The following is a 17,898-nucleotide window of genomic DNA, read 5'->3' on the forward strand; positions in this document are numbered from 1 at the left end:
AATATTTTGATGTGGAATGAAAGTCATTCTCTTGAGAATACATCCACTAATGGGAATTTCATCTGGTCTTTCTTACATATAAAACACATTCATAACACTGACTAAGACGTCCAGCTTCTTCTTTTTTAAAAAAAATGAAAAAAAAAACAGGAATTTAAGTAGTTCAGTGAAACAAAAAGTTGTCAGATCCTTCTAGATTCTCATAGTTTTATAATAATTTGTAAATATCTTACCTTCACTTAATTTTTACTTTACTTAATTTTACATCATTTTACAGCCATTTCCTTTAATGATTTTTCTGAAGTATTTAATTTTCATACAAATAATACTATTGCAAAAATATTTAAACATCATATCGCCTGCTTCTCCCTCTAGGAGAAACTGGCAAGCTACAAAGAGTTTCCTGCCCACACAGGAGAGCCTTGCAAACTTCCCATGGTGTATTCATATGCCCAAACCAGTAACAATGCTGGGTCTCATTCCCCTGACCCTGAAAGAGCCTTCAATGCGGCATCCTTGGGAAGGACAAGTAAAGAGAGACTTCTAAAATCTCAGGGCTAGGACGAATGGAAATATTATTGAGACTGCTTGAGAAATTCGACGATTAACAGGATGATGATGATGATGATGATGATGATGATGATGATGATGATGAAATATTTAAATAAAACATTTCATTGATGTAGTAAATAAAACTGGCATAAAATGTCTGGGGACATGGGAAAAGAGAAATAGTTCAGCAGGTAGTGCATTTGCCTTGCATGAAACTGACCAGGGGTCAATTCCTGACACTCCATATGGCTCTTTGAGCCTTGTCAAAACTGACCCTTGGGGGCCGGAGCGATAGCACAGCGGGTAGGGCGTTTGCCTTGCACGCGGCTGACCCGGGTTCGATCCCCGGCATCCCATATGGTCCCCCAAGCACTGCCAGGAGCAATTCCTGAGTGCAAAGCCAGGAGTAACCCCTGAGCATCTCTGGGTGTGACCCAAAAAGCAAAAAAAAACCAAAAAAACAAAAAACAAAAACTGACCCTTGACTGCAAAGCCAAGAGTAAGCCCTGAGCATGGCACAGAACAAAGAAACAAAGAAACAACAACAAAAACCTGGGGACAAATAAATCTATCATTCAACAGGCAGAAACATGGTACATAAATTCATAAAAGTAGATTATAAGCCATAAAAAAGAAAGCTATAGGATTCAAACTTATCTTTTATAGAATAAAGAATGTGTCATTCAAAAAATTCATGCAAAAGATACAAAAATTTATAATATAGCCGTTAGAGCATTTATAATATGCTCTCCCAGAGCCAGAGAATGTCATTATTCTCCTCATATATATATATATACATATATATGTGTGTATATACACATGTATATATGTATGTATAAATTAGATCCTGGAGGAAAACATAATATACAACATATTAGAATATGCTATAATATTAATACAATATATAATATATAATAAAGCTATTATTCTCCTAATATATATAAGGCTCCAGAGGAGAATACTATATATACTATGTATACCATAAGATATTATGATATTATATTATTATATTATAGTATAGTATACCATAGTTTTAAATATTTTGTTATAATATATATGACCATTGTGGCCGCATGACCTCTTATAGTCTAGTTCTCTCCTTGGAGAAACTGGCAAGGTATTGAGAGCATCCTGCCCGCATAGCAGAGCCTGGCAAGCTCTCCGTGGCATATTCAATATGCCAAATACAGTAACAATGATGGTTCTCATTACCCTTACCCTGAAAGAGCCTCCAATGAGGCACTGCTGGGAAGAATGAATAAAGAGAGGCTGCTGAAATCTCAGGACTAGAAGGAATGAAGACGTTACTGGAGCCTGCAAATCAATGATCAACGGGATGACAGTGATACAGTGATATGACCATCTAATCACTCAGATCTTTCAGACATCTCATTAGCATGAGAGTTCACTCCCTTACAATGGCAGTTCCATAGCCTCTGATAGCAGGAAGCAGTTCTAGGCGATAGACTTTCACCCATGCACCTTTAGGATTTAGGAGGGTAGAATCTCTAGAGAAAATGTTTCAGGCAGGCAGATAGGGGGCCTAGGTCCTAGAGATTTCTGAAAGAAAACTAAGAAGAAATTGTCCAGTCCTGAAGTAATTTAAAGAATTTAAAGGCATAAGGAACACGTCTCCATCTCGTTGAGATGCAAATCCTGAGCTCTCTGTAGATGCAGAAACTGAGGCAAGGCCTGGAGCTGGTGGGTCCCTAGGAGAATCTAAAGGTCATTTGGCGAAAACATCCAGATTACCTTTTATGTACGCAGAGAACTCCAGGTTAAGACAACTCACAGAAATTGCATATAACCTGCGGCCCAAGCCATCTTCTCTTCCCCTGAAATTCTGTGAGTAAATGTCTTTAAATAAAACTATTTTACTTCACTAAAACAAACAAACAAAAAGGTTCCTGCTTGGGGGCTGGAGCAATAGTACAGCAGGTAGGGTTGACCCAGGTTCGATTCCCAGCATCCCATATGGTCCTCCGAGCATCACCAGGACTAGTTCCTGAGAGCAAAGCCAGGAGTAACCCCTGAGCATTGTCGGGTGTGACCCAAAAAACAAAAATCAAAGTTCCTGCTCTGGGTTCTGCACTTAACAGATGAAATTCAGGTTTGCAATCACAACCTTCTAGTACAGATTAAAGCAGGTAAGAAGGTGACTGCCAGGGTCCCTGTCTCTCTTTACATTGCTTCCCTTTAGGCCAGGGTTTCTCAGATTTTTTTCCTATTTCCCCGATTTCTGTTGCAGGTAGATAGGTGTGTTTGGGTGTGAGGAGGGGTCCGAGTGAGGTCCTTTGGAGAAGTAATAAAATTTAAGAAGAAATTGCCTAGTCCTGAAGTAGCTCAAAGATACTGCTCAAAATGACATTCCTCGAAAATTCTTTGCTCTTTGGAGAGGAGAAAGAGGCACAACCCAGATACAGAAGTCCAAGGCCTCATTCAGAGAAGGTGACCCCTCTGAAAAGGAGACGCTTCAGAAAAATATATGAGATTATGAAAAAACCACGAACTTCCCTCTGACAATGTCCACATTAACTTCTATGAGTTTTTTGTTTTCGTTATTTTATTCTTGGCCATACCTGGTGATACTCAGGGGTTACTCCTGGCTCTGTACTCAAGAAATAATCCTGGTGGTACTCAGGGGACCAAACAGGATGCCAGGTTTCAAAGCCGGGTAGGCCATGTGCAAGGCAAGTGCCCTGCCCACTGTACTATCTCTCTGGCCCCAGATTAACTTCTCTGTAGAGAGAGAATTTCAGGGGGTGGGAAGAAACTATTTGTAGGGATTGTATGAAACATCCTCGTGAAAGCCATTCAGTACTTGCTCCTTCAAACCCATGTTCTCCCTGGAACATGGGAGCATATGGGGTCTCCTGTGCGATCTTGCTGGCTCCATGTCTCTGCCTGCTTTTTTCATCACTGGAGAAGCCCAGGCTCTCTTTTGAACACATATTTCCCTTCTCTCTCCCCTCTCCCCTCTTCTACGGTAAGCTTAATTCAAACTCCAAATAATAATAGTGAGTTTTTTGTTGAAATATTGAATGTAATCAAAGTAAAGTGAAAGTAAAGTGAAATTATCAGTTACACAGGCGGGGTGGGGGGCTGGGGAAGTGGGGGGTAAGGGGAGAGGTATACTGTGATTCTTGGTGGTGGAATATGTGCACTGGTGAAGGGATGGGTGTTTGAGCATTGTATAACTGAGACTTAAATCTGAACACTTTGTAACTTTCCACATGGTGATTCAATAAAAGAATAAATTAAAAAAAACTATCTTGCTTCACTATTTCACTTTGTCCTGAAATTCTTTTCTGTGAGTGATGATGATGGACCAGCAAGGCCTGTGCTGGTGAGGACTGAATCCTTTCCTGCAAAGAGCAACTCTTCGCTCCAACCTGAGTCCAGGGGTCCCAGGGAAAGTGCCCCTAGAAATCAGTGGCAGGGATCATCTTTCAAACCATGCACAGCAAGTGGACTCCAGGCCCAGTTTGACTGCTGCCCTCTGGGGCTGAGAGGACAGGAACGTCCAACCTATGTAGGTGCTTGTGGCTGAATTTCCCTGGTGGGCCAAGCAGAGAGGAAACATTTTCTCCAAGTTTACCTCTCTAGCCCCTGATTTTACTGAGCCACTGGCAACAGTTGCACCAGCCCTGGGGAACTATAAAGTGTTTTCCACCTATGTATGAAAAGAAAGCAGGCTGAGAGTAATGATGCCCTTCCACTGATAAGCCACACGCAGCCGTGCTCAAGGCTGACTCCTGGCTCTCTGGTCAGGAATGGACAGACCATATATAATGCATGATGCCTGGGATTGAACCTGGGTCGGCCCCATGAGGGCAAATGCCCGACCCACAGCTCAGATAGAGAAGGGAACACCAAGTAGAGGATGTAGGGAGGACCCATTTGGGTTGAAAGATGCGAGCTGAAAGTAGTCTATAGACCGAACATGAAGGTACTCAATACCTCTATTGCAAACTACCCAAAAAGAGCGAGAACAAAAGGGAATGCCCTGCCGCAGAGGCAGGGTGGGGTGGTGGGGGATGGGGTGGGGGTGGTGAGAGGGATCATTGGTGGAGGTGAATGGGCACTGCTGGAGGGATGGGTAAACGATCACAGTGAAATGCAAACATGAAAGTTCACAAGTTTGTAACTGTACATCACAGTGATTCACTAATAAAATTTTTTTTTTAAAAAATGTCCTACCCATAGGAGTAGCACTCAGGCCCCCCAGTCTGTCACTGTTTTCAAAAATGGCGCCCTGGTATTCCAGCAGCGTGCTTACTCTGCTCTCCAGTTTTACCAATGCCTCTGCAGGGAAAAAAAAAAAAACAGTATCAGGCATTTGGGACAATTGCTGCCAAGCATTAAATTTTTATTTCGTTTGAAGTCACTGAGACGAACCTAGAAATCTTATATTTAACCTTGCCTTCACTTAGAAAATTTACAAAGACTTAGGAAGTTGATAATTTTTCTTAAAGATCTAGAAATATTTTCAATTCCAAACCATCACAGTTCCTTCAAGAGAACACTAACTTTCTCATGAGTGTGTATGTGTGTCTGTGTGTGTGAGAGAGAGAGAGACAGACAGACAGACTGACAGAGACAGAGAGACAGAGAAGGCTCATATGGAAACAGATTTGAAAGCAATGAAAAACATGGCAAAAAGTACAGCATGAAATTTGAGTGGATCATTTGGTTCAAACCAGAATGTAAGAAATTTGTACTCTTTCCTACCAGAGTGGATGTCTCAGAAAGATGCCTCATCCTCCTTCTCCCACAACTGCCCTGACTCTCTTGAGTGAACTATATGAAGTGCTGGGAACAAGCCTCAGGAAAGCCTTCCTCTGTCGTCTAACTCACAGGGGTTGAGTTCCTTATGGCCATTTCCTTGAGGAATTAATTCAGCTTAATTTTAGTATCACACGGGGAGAGCTGTGCCGCTCTAAATAAGTTCTTTTAGAGTATCCTCTTCAATGAAGGGATTCTCTGTGGCTGCACTGTCTACTAATTGCTTCCCAGTGGTAATCATCTTTGAAAAGAAACATCTGTCTCTGCCTTCAGGGTGACGGCCAGGTTTTGTTTTTCTCTGGTCTCCCAGAGCATCATCTCCCTCTCCTTTATTTAGGACTATGGTGAGGAGGTACTTTGTGATACCTTTTCCTCTGCCTGGGATAAAAGTTCACATAATTTAATCAATATGGATTTATTTCTCAGATTTCTTTTGTCCTGCTGACATCATTTATAATCATTTCTGAGCATTTTTGCTTAAGTTCTCCATTCTTCAATGTTTGGAGTAGAAATCTGAAGTGACTAAATTTACGTTTCACCAGGTTATGTTTTTCCCCTAGTTATTTTGAAATTGGCCATATGTGGTGAATATATTTTTAATATATTTGTGAATATATTTTTAATATTTAAAATAATCTCGCTCCCTCGATGTAACTTCATTAGTCATGGCAGCCAAGTGATAGGATGTGGAAAGTTAACTGCTTGATATTGTCTTATTGTTAAAGAGGAACTAAAAACCATGGTTATAAATTTCCCATTTTAGGACCAGAGTGATAGGCTAGCAGTAGGTAAGGTTGTATGCGGCCAACTGGACTCCATCCCTGGGACCACATAAGGTCTCCAAATCCCACCAGAACTGAGCCCTGAGCACAGTTGGGTGCGGCCCCTCCCCAAACAAAAAGAAATGAACAAACAAAACTTTCCATTTTACTGGTAGTTTACACAATTAAATTTAAAAAGGGAGAAAATGTATGACTGGCATTGATAGTTTGATATTTGTTATGGTGCAGAGACTAACTTTTAAGTTATTTCACATGTTTTATGGATATCAAACTCATGTCTTTAAAATCATTAAGGAAGGGATAAATAAGAAAACATACATATAAAGACATACATGTGTCTTCAAAATTAAATCACTTACCTTTGATCACTTAATACTGCTTTTTTGTAACCCAGTCTTACATCTAAATTAATCATGGTCTTTGATTAATTAAAAAGTTTCGCCATTGGCCTATGTGTAGCCAACTTTAGTACAAATGTGTGAATATATTTTTAATAATGATGACCCATCGGAAGAGAGGGACGCAGAGTCCCTTGTCCCCCTGCCCCCGCCTGGCTGTCTTCACCGGGGCTCCTCAGAATCGGTGGGTTGAGTTTCCCTCCCAGCCCTGAGCAGAGCCCCGGTAGCCAAAGACCTTCAGAATCAGCCACAACTATGCTCAAGGCCACTCTCCACAAGTTCGGATGAGCCTTACGCATGAAGAAATTGGCAGAAGAACCCAAGTGTGCAGTACCCAGGGCTGAGACCTCCAAGGCTGCTCAGATCGGTACTGGGCCTCTTCCACCCAGATCCCCCATTTTCTAGCAACTGGGCGGTCACACCCAGAAACTGCCCCCAGTGCCGTGTAATCCCATCAATGCCCATTATCCAGAAACTAAAACTAAACTCCCGAAGGCAGCCGCGCAACATCTAATAGTCTAGTTCTTTCTCTTGGAGAACCTGACAAGCTACCGAGAGTCTATTGCCCACTTGGGAGAGACTGGCAAGCTCCCCGTGGTGTATTCATATCCTAAATACAGTAACAACTATATACATACCTCATGGAGAGCCCAACAAGCTACCAAGAGTATCCCACCCACACGGCAGAGCCTGGCAAGCTACCCGTGGCGCATTTGATATGCCAAAAACAGTAACGATAGGTCTCATTCCCCTGACCCTGAAAGAGCCTCCAATCATGAGGAAGACGAGTAAGGAGCGGCTGCTAAAATCTAGGGCTGAGTATAATAGTTACTAGTGCCTGCTTGAGTAAATCGACAAACAATGGGATGACAGTGATACAATGATACAGTGATGACCCATTATTTGTATAATCATGGAATACAGAGAACTAAAACTTACCAAAAGTACATCTCTTCATTATTTTTTACTATCCCTTCAATTTCTACTTAAGATGACTATCATAATGAATCTCTTGCTTATCATAATTTCATTGTATTTTGAAAAATTAAATTGCTTTATTTCCTTTCCTTTCCTTTCCTTTCCTTTCCTTTCCTTTCCTTTCCTTTCCTTTCCTTTCCTTTCCTTTCCTTTCCTTTCCTTTCCTTTCCTTTCCTTTCCTTTCCTTTCCTTTCCTTTCCTTTCCTTTCCTTTCCTTTCCTTTCCTTCCTTTCCTTCTGTTACAGTGACCAGGGGTGATGCACATGCCTGGTTATGAGCACATTTGGTCGTGGTACTTGTCAGAAGTCACACATTAGGTGTGTGTCCACTCAACCATGGTGCTTCTGGGAGGTTCAAGTCCCTCAGTTGTGTTGTTCACACACCTGGTCATGGTGGGTAGGGTAGTGGTAAGGGGTGCATGTAGACCTGGTTACTAAAACCACAAACCTTTTTGTTGTTGTTTTGGGACCACATCCGGCCATGCTCAGGGATATTCTGGTCTGCATTCAGGACTTACTACTGGTAGTGCTCAAGGGAACTATTCATGATGCCAGGGATTAAGCCTGGGTTAGTGTCGTGCAAGAGAAGTAAATGTCCCACCTGTTGTACCATCCCAATGGCCTCACAAACCATTTTCATTGCAATGCTCCTGGTGATGGTTGCAGACTCTAGTTGGATGGTTCACATGCACCTGGTGTCAACCTTTCTAACAGCACATATAGTTTGAATAATGTAGCCATCCTACACACATGTCCTTGGTGGTGCCCTCTTAGGATGATACTGGACTTAACCTTGTGACAAATTTTGGCCAATGAAAAATACTAGCAAAATCAAAAAAAGAACTTGCTGTTCCATTTTCCTCTCTTACAACCTTGTCTCTTCCATAAGAATAAGCCAGGGCTAGCTTAGAGTAGCATCTGGGATTCCCAAGGCACTTTAGAGCCAGGAATTTTCTGAATCAACCAACTTCAGCCCATTGAAAAGCTAATTTCAGACACAGGAACAAGCCTACCTTGAGTCCCTGGAGTTTAGCCCATCATGTCAGTGATACGTGATTAAATTGTTCCAAGTCACTAAGTTCAACAACGCTTATGAGGCTGTTGCTTCTAATTTCTCATTGCATGCTCCCCAAAATGATCTTCGTAAGTTTTACAAATGGGGCAGCTGCTGGGGACTGGTTTCTCCCAACCTTCACCCCTGCTTATTAGATAAATGTTCTAAACAGTTTTGCAGATTTTCTTTTAATATCTTCTTTACTTATTTTCCTTCCTACTGCGCTCTGCTTTTTGTTTTGTTTTGTTGTTAGAGCTTAATCCTCATTCCCCATCTTAATAGTTCCTATCTAGTTAATTCTCTTTGCCTTCTTAATAGATATTAAGGGCAATTAATACCAGGACCAAATGATTAACTATAAAAACAACAACAACCACTAAAAACCCTATGAACCTCATTCCTTGAAAGCGATGAGAAAGACTAATCTTCAAATGTTCTCAGAATTAAAGAAAGCATTTGGATGGGAATAAAGTAATAGAGAGTATATTGAAGACACCTGAATACTGGGATCCTTCTAATGCAATAAAAATGATACGTATATATGTGACCAAATTAGAATAGGTTAAATACTTATATACATCAACACAAGTATTCTTCAAAAGTGTGTAAATTTAAATTACATGTTAATAATAATGAATCATGAGTAGCGGTTGTGTTCATAGTAGCACATAATTCATATGTTTCAGTGATGAGTTCTACTCTTGCAACCCCAAAATAAATATTAAAATATCTTTTAAATAAGTTTAAGATATCTTTAGATTTCTATCTTTATTCTTTGCCTATCTTTCCTACTATAAATAAAAAATATTACTAACAATAGCACAGCAGGTAGGGCGATAGATAGTACAGAGGGTAGGGCATTTGCCTTGCATGCAGCCAATTCGAGTTCGATTCCTCCGTCCTTCTTAGAGAGCCCAGCAAGCTACCAAGAATATCCCGACCACATGGCAAAGCCTGGCAAGCTACCTGTGGCATATTCAATATGCCAAAAACAGTAACAAGTCTCACAATGGAGACATTACTGGTGCCAGCTCGAGCAAATCGATGAACAATGGGATGACAATGATACAGTGATACAGTGATAAAGATAGTGATAACTATCTTTATGCAATGTTTTAAAAGATGTCATATCCTCTTAAAACTTTACCTATTTATGTTTGTTAATGCTCAGAGCGTGTACCTCAAGTGTCATAATCAAACTACTAGTTATATCAGCTACTTGAAATCAGACCCATTCTTGTTTCCATTCACTGCTGTAAACTGCCTGTGAATCCTTTGGGGCTGCCTTAACATGGAAGATATAGCCAGAAGCATAGAAATAATTCTAATAATTATGCCAAATGTCTAAAGCCAATCAGATTGTCACCTATAGCTCTGTCCAGCAGAGGTTGGTCACAGATAGTGTGACAAACAAACATAAAAAGAAGCAAATAAACACACAAGAACTGTCCAAGCTTCAGAGTCATCTGGGCAGACTAAGAGAGTCCACAGACAGGAAAGTTATTCAGTGCAATATTGTTCCCCCAAGCTGATTCTAACACGTAAATTATTGTTTAAGTTGATGGAGACATTAAGATCCGTTAGCAAGCACATCAACTTCAATGGGTACAGTAAGAGCAAAAGCTGGGGTATTTCCCATAGCCAATCAGCAGGCACCCTGAACATCGTGGCAGGTTCCCTACTCTATTTTTGCCTGTCTTGCCCTCTATATCTCAAAAATGCTGAATCGGTTTATTCTATTTTTTTCCCCTGTGTGCACTTTTGCTGTGATCTATTCTATTCTCCCCTGGCCTCGTTTTGGCAGCCCATTTATAATCTCAGACACACACTGTTTTGCCCAGGGAACTATCCCAACCTTGGAGAGTTTGTCAGGAGGAAGATCTCCCACAGTAAGGATTCTCAGGATATTACCAACTTCAGTTTGCAGTACTTAAGCAAAGGTGAAGCAGCAAGAATATTCTTTGTATTGTCACATTTAACTAACTGCATGATGCAAATATTGCCCTCTTTGTTGACTCAAGAGGAGGAATATACTCGAAGGTTCCTAAGTCTGTGACATTTAGGATACAAATCCTACTTACTAAGGATACAAATAATACTTACTGCTTTTTGCTTTCCATTTCATTCTGTTCTATTTTACATTTTGCAGTCGACCTTCTCTGTGCTGATCAATTCATACAAGTAGATACCTTTGGGCCATATGTTATATTAGTTAATTTAATTTTCCTGTATCACTGTGTCACTGTCATCCCATTGCTCATTGATTTGCTCGAGCGAGCACCAGTAATGTCTCCATCATGAGATTTATTGTTACTGTTTTTGGCATATTGAATACGCCACAGCTAGCTTGCCAGGCTCTGCCATGAGGGCAAGATACTCTTGGTAGCTTGCTGGGCTCTCCAAGAGGGGCAAAGGAATCGAACCTGGGTCAGCCACGTGCAAGGCAAATGCCCTACCCATTGTGCTATCTCTCCAGCCTGTTAATTTTCCTATGTTTTAAAAAAAAACTTAGTGGTTAGATACTAATTGGACTTACTGTGAGATAGGAACCTCACCTTAATATCACCTTAGGAGAGCTTTAGTATGTTATTATTGTTGACAACACATTGTGTCCTTTCATCTTCGCTCTCTCACTAACTGATCATCAGATTATCATAGAAATGAATAACATGATTTGGTTCCAATATCTCATTAAACTTCTACTCTTCATCCCTCTAGGCTTAAACTGTGAACAAATCAAGAAACTCAAATAACCTCCTTCATCCCTACTTCCCAACATACCTAGCACACCTGCACAGGATTTGGCACGTGGAAGGCATTTAATACCTATTTGATGAATGAAGTAATTTGCTAACACCTTCCTACCAATTCACAACTTCAGATTCAGAAACATTGAAGCAACAGAAGTGTGTGTGTGTGGGGTGGAAGAGGGGCAGGAAATGAGGAAAATGACAATATTGACTAGTTCAAATTGCATGGTGTCCAGAGATTTCGCAAACACTGAAAATGCAAGAATGGATATTACAGTTGTCAAAACAGGCCCCAAATGCCTTTGTTCTCTCCCCTTTGCTATCTCAAGATCTACATTACCATAGTGCAACTAGTAACTGATTTCAAAAAAGGTGTCTACAATGAAATAGAGTTGAATATCCTGACACAGACCCTCAAAAATATGAACATTTACTTTTTGATAAGGGAGCAAGAATATGAAGTGGAACAAGGAAAGCCTCTTCAACAAGTGGTGCTTGGAAAATTGGGCAGCTACATGCAAAAAAATGAACTCAGATCTTTTTCTAATGCATGTACAAACAATAGTTAGATGAAAATGGATTAAATACCTCGATATCAGACCTGAATCCATAAGATACATGGAAGAAAATGTAAGCATAATCCCCCATGACATTGAAGCTAAAGGCACTTTCAGAAATGAAACACCACTGACCAAGTAAGTGGAAGAAAAGATAAACAATGGGACTACATGAAACTAAGAAGCTGCTACACCTCAAAAGAAATGGTATCTAAAATACAAAGACAACCCATAGATGGGAAAGTTACCCTTCTTATAAAGGGTTAATATCGAAGTTATATAGGACACTGGTAGAATTTTTTTCCTTTTGGATCACATCTGGCGATGCACAGGGGTTATTCCTGGCTCATACACTTAGGAATTACTCCTGGCGGTGCTCAGGGGACCATATGGGATGCTGGGAATCGAACCTGGGTTGGCCGTATGCAAGGTAATGCCCTACCTGCTGTGCTCCAGCCCCAGGACACTGGTAGAATTTTACAAGAAAAAAATCATTCAACCTCATCAAAAAATGGGGAGAGGAAATGAACAGAAACTTCCTAAAAGAAGAAATTAAAGTGACCCATAGGCACATGACAAAATGCTCTACATCACTAATCATCTGGGAGATGCAAATCAAAACAACAGTGATATATTGTTTTACACCACAGAGACTGGCACACATACAAAAGAACAAGAGCAACTGGTACTGGCTTGGATGCAGGGAAGAAGGAACTCACATTCATTGTTGATGGGAATGCTAACTTGCCCAGCCCTTTTGGAAACAATGAGGGCATTTCTCAAAAAAAATTAGAAATTGAACTCCTATTTGACTCAGCAATACCACTTCTGGGAATATACCTAAAATACACAGCAGAAACGTTATCTGCACTTCGATGTACATTGCAGCACTATTTACAATAGCCAGAATCTGGTAACAACCCAAGTACCCAAGAACAGATGCCTGGATAAAGAAACTATGGTATATCTACACAACGGAATACTATGCAGCTGTTAGGAAAAACAAAGTCATAAAATTTGCTTATAAATGACTGACATGGAGAGTTTCATGTTCAGTAAAACAAGTGTTAGAAAATGGATGATGCAAAATTGTATTACTAAAACCTAGTTGTGAATAACTTTGTAACTCCATATTTCATGGTGATTTTGATTTAAAAAGAAAAGTGTTATGGGTATGAGCCTCATGGCTGTAATCTCTGGAGCACCCTCAGGAGACTGATGGTCCAAGTTTCAATCCTGCTGAAGCTCTGGCAGTCACACCCACACCCCACTGATACATCCTGAATATTTAAAATAATCACTGTATCATTGTTGTCCCAATGCTCATAGATTTACTTGAGTGAGTGCCAGTAATATCTCCATTCATCCCTGTCACGGCAGGATCAGGGGAATGAGGCCTATTATTGTTACTGTTTTTGGCATATCAAATATGCCACGGGTAGCTTGCCAGGCTCTGCCGTGCAAAATTCTGCATCTCTCTCTTCCAGGAGCTTTGTTTTATAGTCTCTGGATCTTGGCCATTGATGAAATCACATGGCCCCTGGGGGCAGTTTATGGGTGTGGCTGCCAAGCTTCGGGAAAACAGGGGATCTGGGTGGAGAAGGTCCAGTCCCGATCTGAGCAGGCTTGGAGATATCAGCCCCGGGTCCTGCATACCTGAGTTCCTGTGTCAGTTTCTTCATGGGTGTGGCTCATCCGTGTGTGTGGAGAATTGTCTGAGCATGGCTGTGGCTGGGTTCTGGAGGTTTTCGGCTGCCGGGGCTCTGCTTGGAGTGGGGAGGGAAACTCAACCTGCCTCCCTCTGAGGTGCCCGGTGAAGACAGACTGGCGTGGGGGCAGGAGATTCTGCCAAGAGGATTAATAAACAGTAATCCCTGCCCAGTAGTAATATGGTCACACTAACCATGGGCAGTCATACCAACTGTAATTAACACCTATTTCTCCCCAGCTTATTTCTAGAGTTAGTGAGATGCATCTTTTTAACAGCCCAGCTCCCTCTCCTTCCACTTCCCCTACCCCCACTCTCTCTTGCAGGAACACATGGGGTGGGAGGGTGTAGTGTCAAAGGCAGCTGTGTTCAGGGCTCCGTTCTCACGGTTCAGTCTTGGCAGGGCTCATGGGGAACAAACGTGGTGCTTGGGATCAAACTGATCTCGGTCACACATAAGGCAAGTGCCTTACCCACTATACTCTCTCTCTGGCCCAGCAGCTTCTTTTTACAGGAGTTATAGTACACAGTGCTCAGGGCCCACCAGGGCTACACCAAGATAACTCAGGAGGCAATGTAGTGCCAGGGATTGAACTTAGGGCATCACAGATGCAAGACATGTGCTCCACCACTTGAGCCCTTTTTCTGAAATCTCCTTAGTAGTATTTTTACCCAACAATTTTAAAAAAGAAATGAAAAATAAGAGGTTGAAACACAAGTGTTCAGAAGCCACACTTATGGAACTGCAGAGATGGTTCACAGGTCTGGAGCACAAGATAGAAAAAGAAATTTAAAAATATTAAGAACCACTATCAAGGTGGAATGGTGGAAGGTAGGAGGAAGGTGTAGATGGAAGACAAAAGGAAGGGAAATAAAAATCTAAAATAAGATATAATAAGATACAAGTATGCTATCAGAAGAGACTACTATGTGAAAGAATATAAAAGATGTGACTTTAATTCTAAACCTTAGTTGTTCAAGTGAAATTTCTAAACTTGGGTTTCAATTAGCATAACCTCATGTAGAGAAGCAGAGGTCTAGATAATAGCATCTGGTTCAGCTGATGAGTTCAGTCTGATGTCTTAGCAGTGACTGTCTATTTGCTGAGAAAATAGGTTGTCACTGGACCATGTTCTGTTCCCATCAAGTAAGTTCTAATCTTTACTCTGTATGTTGCTTTTATAGATACTATTTGAGCTTTAAGTCTTTGTCTTATGATTTCTTATCAGTGACACTGTAGCCAATGGAACTCCTTAATCTTTTAAATAAATGCAAACTCTTAAGCATATAAAAAACTTTATACAATCATTATTGATCATAGAGAAGATATATTTATCTTTTATAAATTAAAGCTATTACATTGGAGTAAATTATTTTTTAATTGCATTGAAGTTTCCAAATTACATTTAGAACCAAGGTTGCCATTTGGAATCAAGGCTAGCAATTTGTTATCAATGGGGAGAAACAGAACTGGAAACAGGGAAATAGAATCGAGTGTTTGTCAGTAGTGAACTATCTTTTTTTTTTCTTTTTGGGTCACACTGGGTGATACTCAGGGGTTACTCCTGGCTCTGAACTCAGGAATCACTCCTGGCGGTGCTCGGGGGACCATATAGGATGCTGGGAATCAAACCCGGGTCAGTTGTGTGCAAGGCAAACACCCTACCCGCTGTACTATCACTCCAGCCCCAATGGTGAATCGTCTTTACATGCTTGAATAACATGTTTATTTTAGAGTACTCTGTTCCACAAAAAATTGAGTTAAAGATTGATGTTTAATCTTCAACTGTGCTGTCTATATGAGTAGAAATAATCTCGACAGCTCTATATTTTGAGATTTCCAGCAAGAAGGTTCTCAAAAGATGGCACAAGAACTGAAAACACATACACAAACTCTCTCTCTCTCTCTCTCTCTCTCTTACACACACACACACACAAACACAAACACACATGAGAAGTAAGCATGAGGCTGGGAATTTAATCCCAGTGCCATTGCACGTGCTGAGGCAATTCTGACAACCCTATTGTCTGGGCAACTCAAGGCACACACACCACTTACTGCAATGGGTTCATCCTGACAATAAAAAAGCAAATCCCAAGGGATTAGTGGTCTTAAATTAAATGCTTGAATATATGGACTTAATAGACATACACAGAAATTCCCATCCCAAGGCAAATAAATATATATTCTCAAATGCACATGTAAGGATAGATCATATGCTTAGATGCAAATAAAGAACTTGTGTGAAGATTCAAATCATATAAAGCACAGTTTTTAATCACAATAGTATTAGACTGGAGATAAACCAAAAAAAGAAATTAGGGAAAAACAAAATATGAGAACTAAACACATGCTTTTGAATGACTTGATCAATAACAATAACAAATTAAATTTATTTATCCAAAAGAAATCTTTAGAGTCATGTGTGTCATATATACATATATATATTTTAGTCATTGTATTTTAGAGTCATATATATAGCCATATATATATTTACCATGATATTAAGAAACAAGCAATTCATTGAACAAGAGTATTAAACTACTGATATCATATAGAGAAATCTATGAAGTCCTACCCTACTTGACCTCCCAGTTGATGGTGAGAAATAGTGTTCTCAGCAATTCCAACAATATGAGTCAGTTTTCAGAGAGATGGTTGAGTTTTTGCACCTAATATAATTCCCTACAATACCTTACTATATAAAGGCCAAAAAGCTAAGGAGGAGAATAACTTGTAGCTATTTCACAATTAGAAACAATATTGAGTCATCTGTCAGCTTTCATAAGGCAACTGGGTCTCTGGCAAGAAAACTCACTAACTCACAAAGACAGTGTTGAATGAGAGGGCTAAGTCCCAAACCAGAGAGTGGAATCCTTCCAGAATGCCCTTCTGCCTTAGAAGGGCATTAGATACAAAAAAAAAAACCTTCTGCATTTCCATCACCTCTGTTGCACAGAAATCTCAGAAAGCTGCCTGTTACCTGGGAGGAAATGCCAGCTGGGCAGGTCACAGGGCTCTGGATAGCATCCTCACAACCTAACTTAAATCTTCTACTTACAACCTCCTCTCAGCTTAATTTGGAACACAAGATAAACCATATTTTTGATAAAATGATAAAATGTATGTGGGCAGTTTGGTTTTAAAATGTCAGTTCCCATGAAGGTTTTACAGTGGTTTTTGTAAGTGGAGGAGAAATTTCCCTCAAATGACATAGGTATTATAGAGAAACTGGCAGGGCAAATTGAAAAAGCATGCGGAGGAGCTCTCAATATTTCTTCTCTTCTGATTTAGGGTAAACATTAGAGCAGACAACTTATATGAGAGTTGTCACCTACAAGTGGGTCAGGTTGCTCCGAGTCATGAAGGAGCATCTATAATCCTGGTAATAGTTTCTTTCTAAAACAAAAATGTTTTCAAATTTTAGTTTATGATTTATTTCTTATTTTAATATAAAAGAATACATTTTAGGAGAGACAAAATCCTTTCCTAACACTTTCTTAATAGTAAAATGATTTTTAGAGACTATTTTTTTTATAACAGTTTCAAGTCATACTTGCTCAACACTTAAATATAAGAGCAGACATGATGGAGCACACAACATGTGCTCTTAGATAAACTCTTAGACATACTTAGATATATATTGTATAAGTATATCTGGAGCAATAGCACAGCAGGTAGGGTGTTTGCCTTGCACATGGCCGACCTGGATTCGATTCCTCTGTCCCTCTCAGAGAGCCTGGCAAGCTACCGAGAGTATCCCGCCCACATGGCAGAGCCTGGCAAGCTACCCATGGCATACTCAATCTGCCAAAAACAGTAACAACAAGTCTCACGATGGAGACATTACTGGTGCCCGCTCGAGCAAATTCGATGAACAACGGGACGACAGTGGCTACGACAGTGCTACTTAGATATACATTCTCTTAGATATACTCTAACCTAGGTGTTGTTAGTGATTTGACTCCCATGACAAAGATATCATCACTGACGTCACAGTCATCCCATTCTTCATCAATTTGCTCAAGCAGGCACTAGTAACGTCTCCATTGTGAGACTTGTTACTGTTTTTGGCATGTCGGATACGTCATGGGTAGGTGTAGCTTGCCAGGCTCTGCTGTGCAGGTGGGATACTCTTGGTAGCTTGTCGGGCTCTCTGAGTGGAACAGAGGAATCAAACCTGGGTCGGTCTCATGCAAGGCAAACGCCCTACCCCCTGTGCTATTCCTCCAGCCAGTAAGAAGTACTTTCTTTAAGTCAAGGATGCTTCTTCAGAGGGCTTCTAAAAACTAAATTATGAAAAACTTTGTTATGAATCAGTGAGAGAATACAGG

Source organism: Sorex araneus, chromosome 5, assembly GCF_027595985.1.
Source record: "Sorex araneus isolate mSorAra2 chromosome 5, mSorAra2.pri, whole genome shotgun sequence".
NCBI classification, from domain to species: domain Eukaryota; kingdom Metazoa; phylum Chordata; class Mammalia; order Eulipotyphla; family Soricidae; genus Sorex; species Sorex araneus.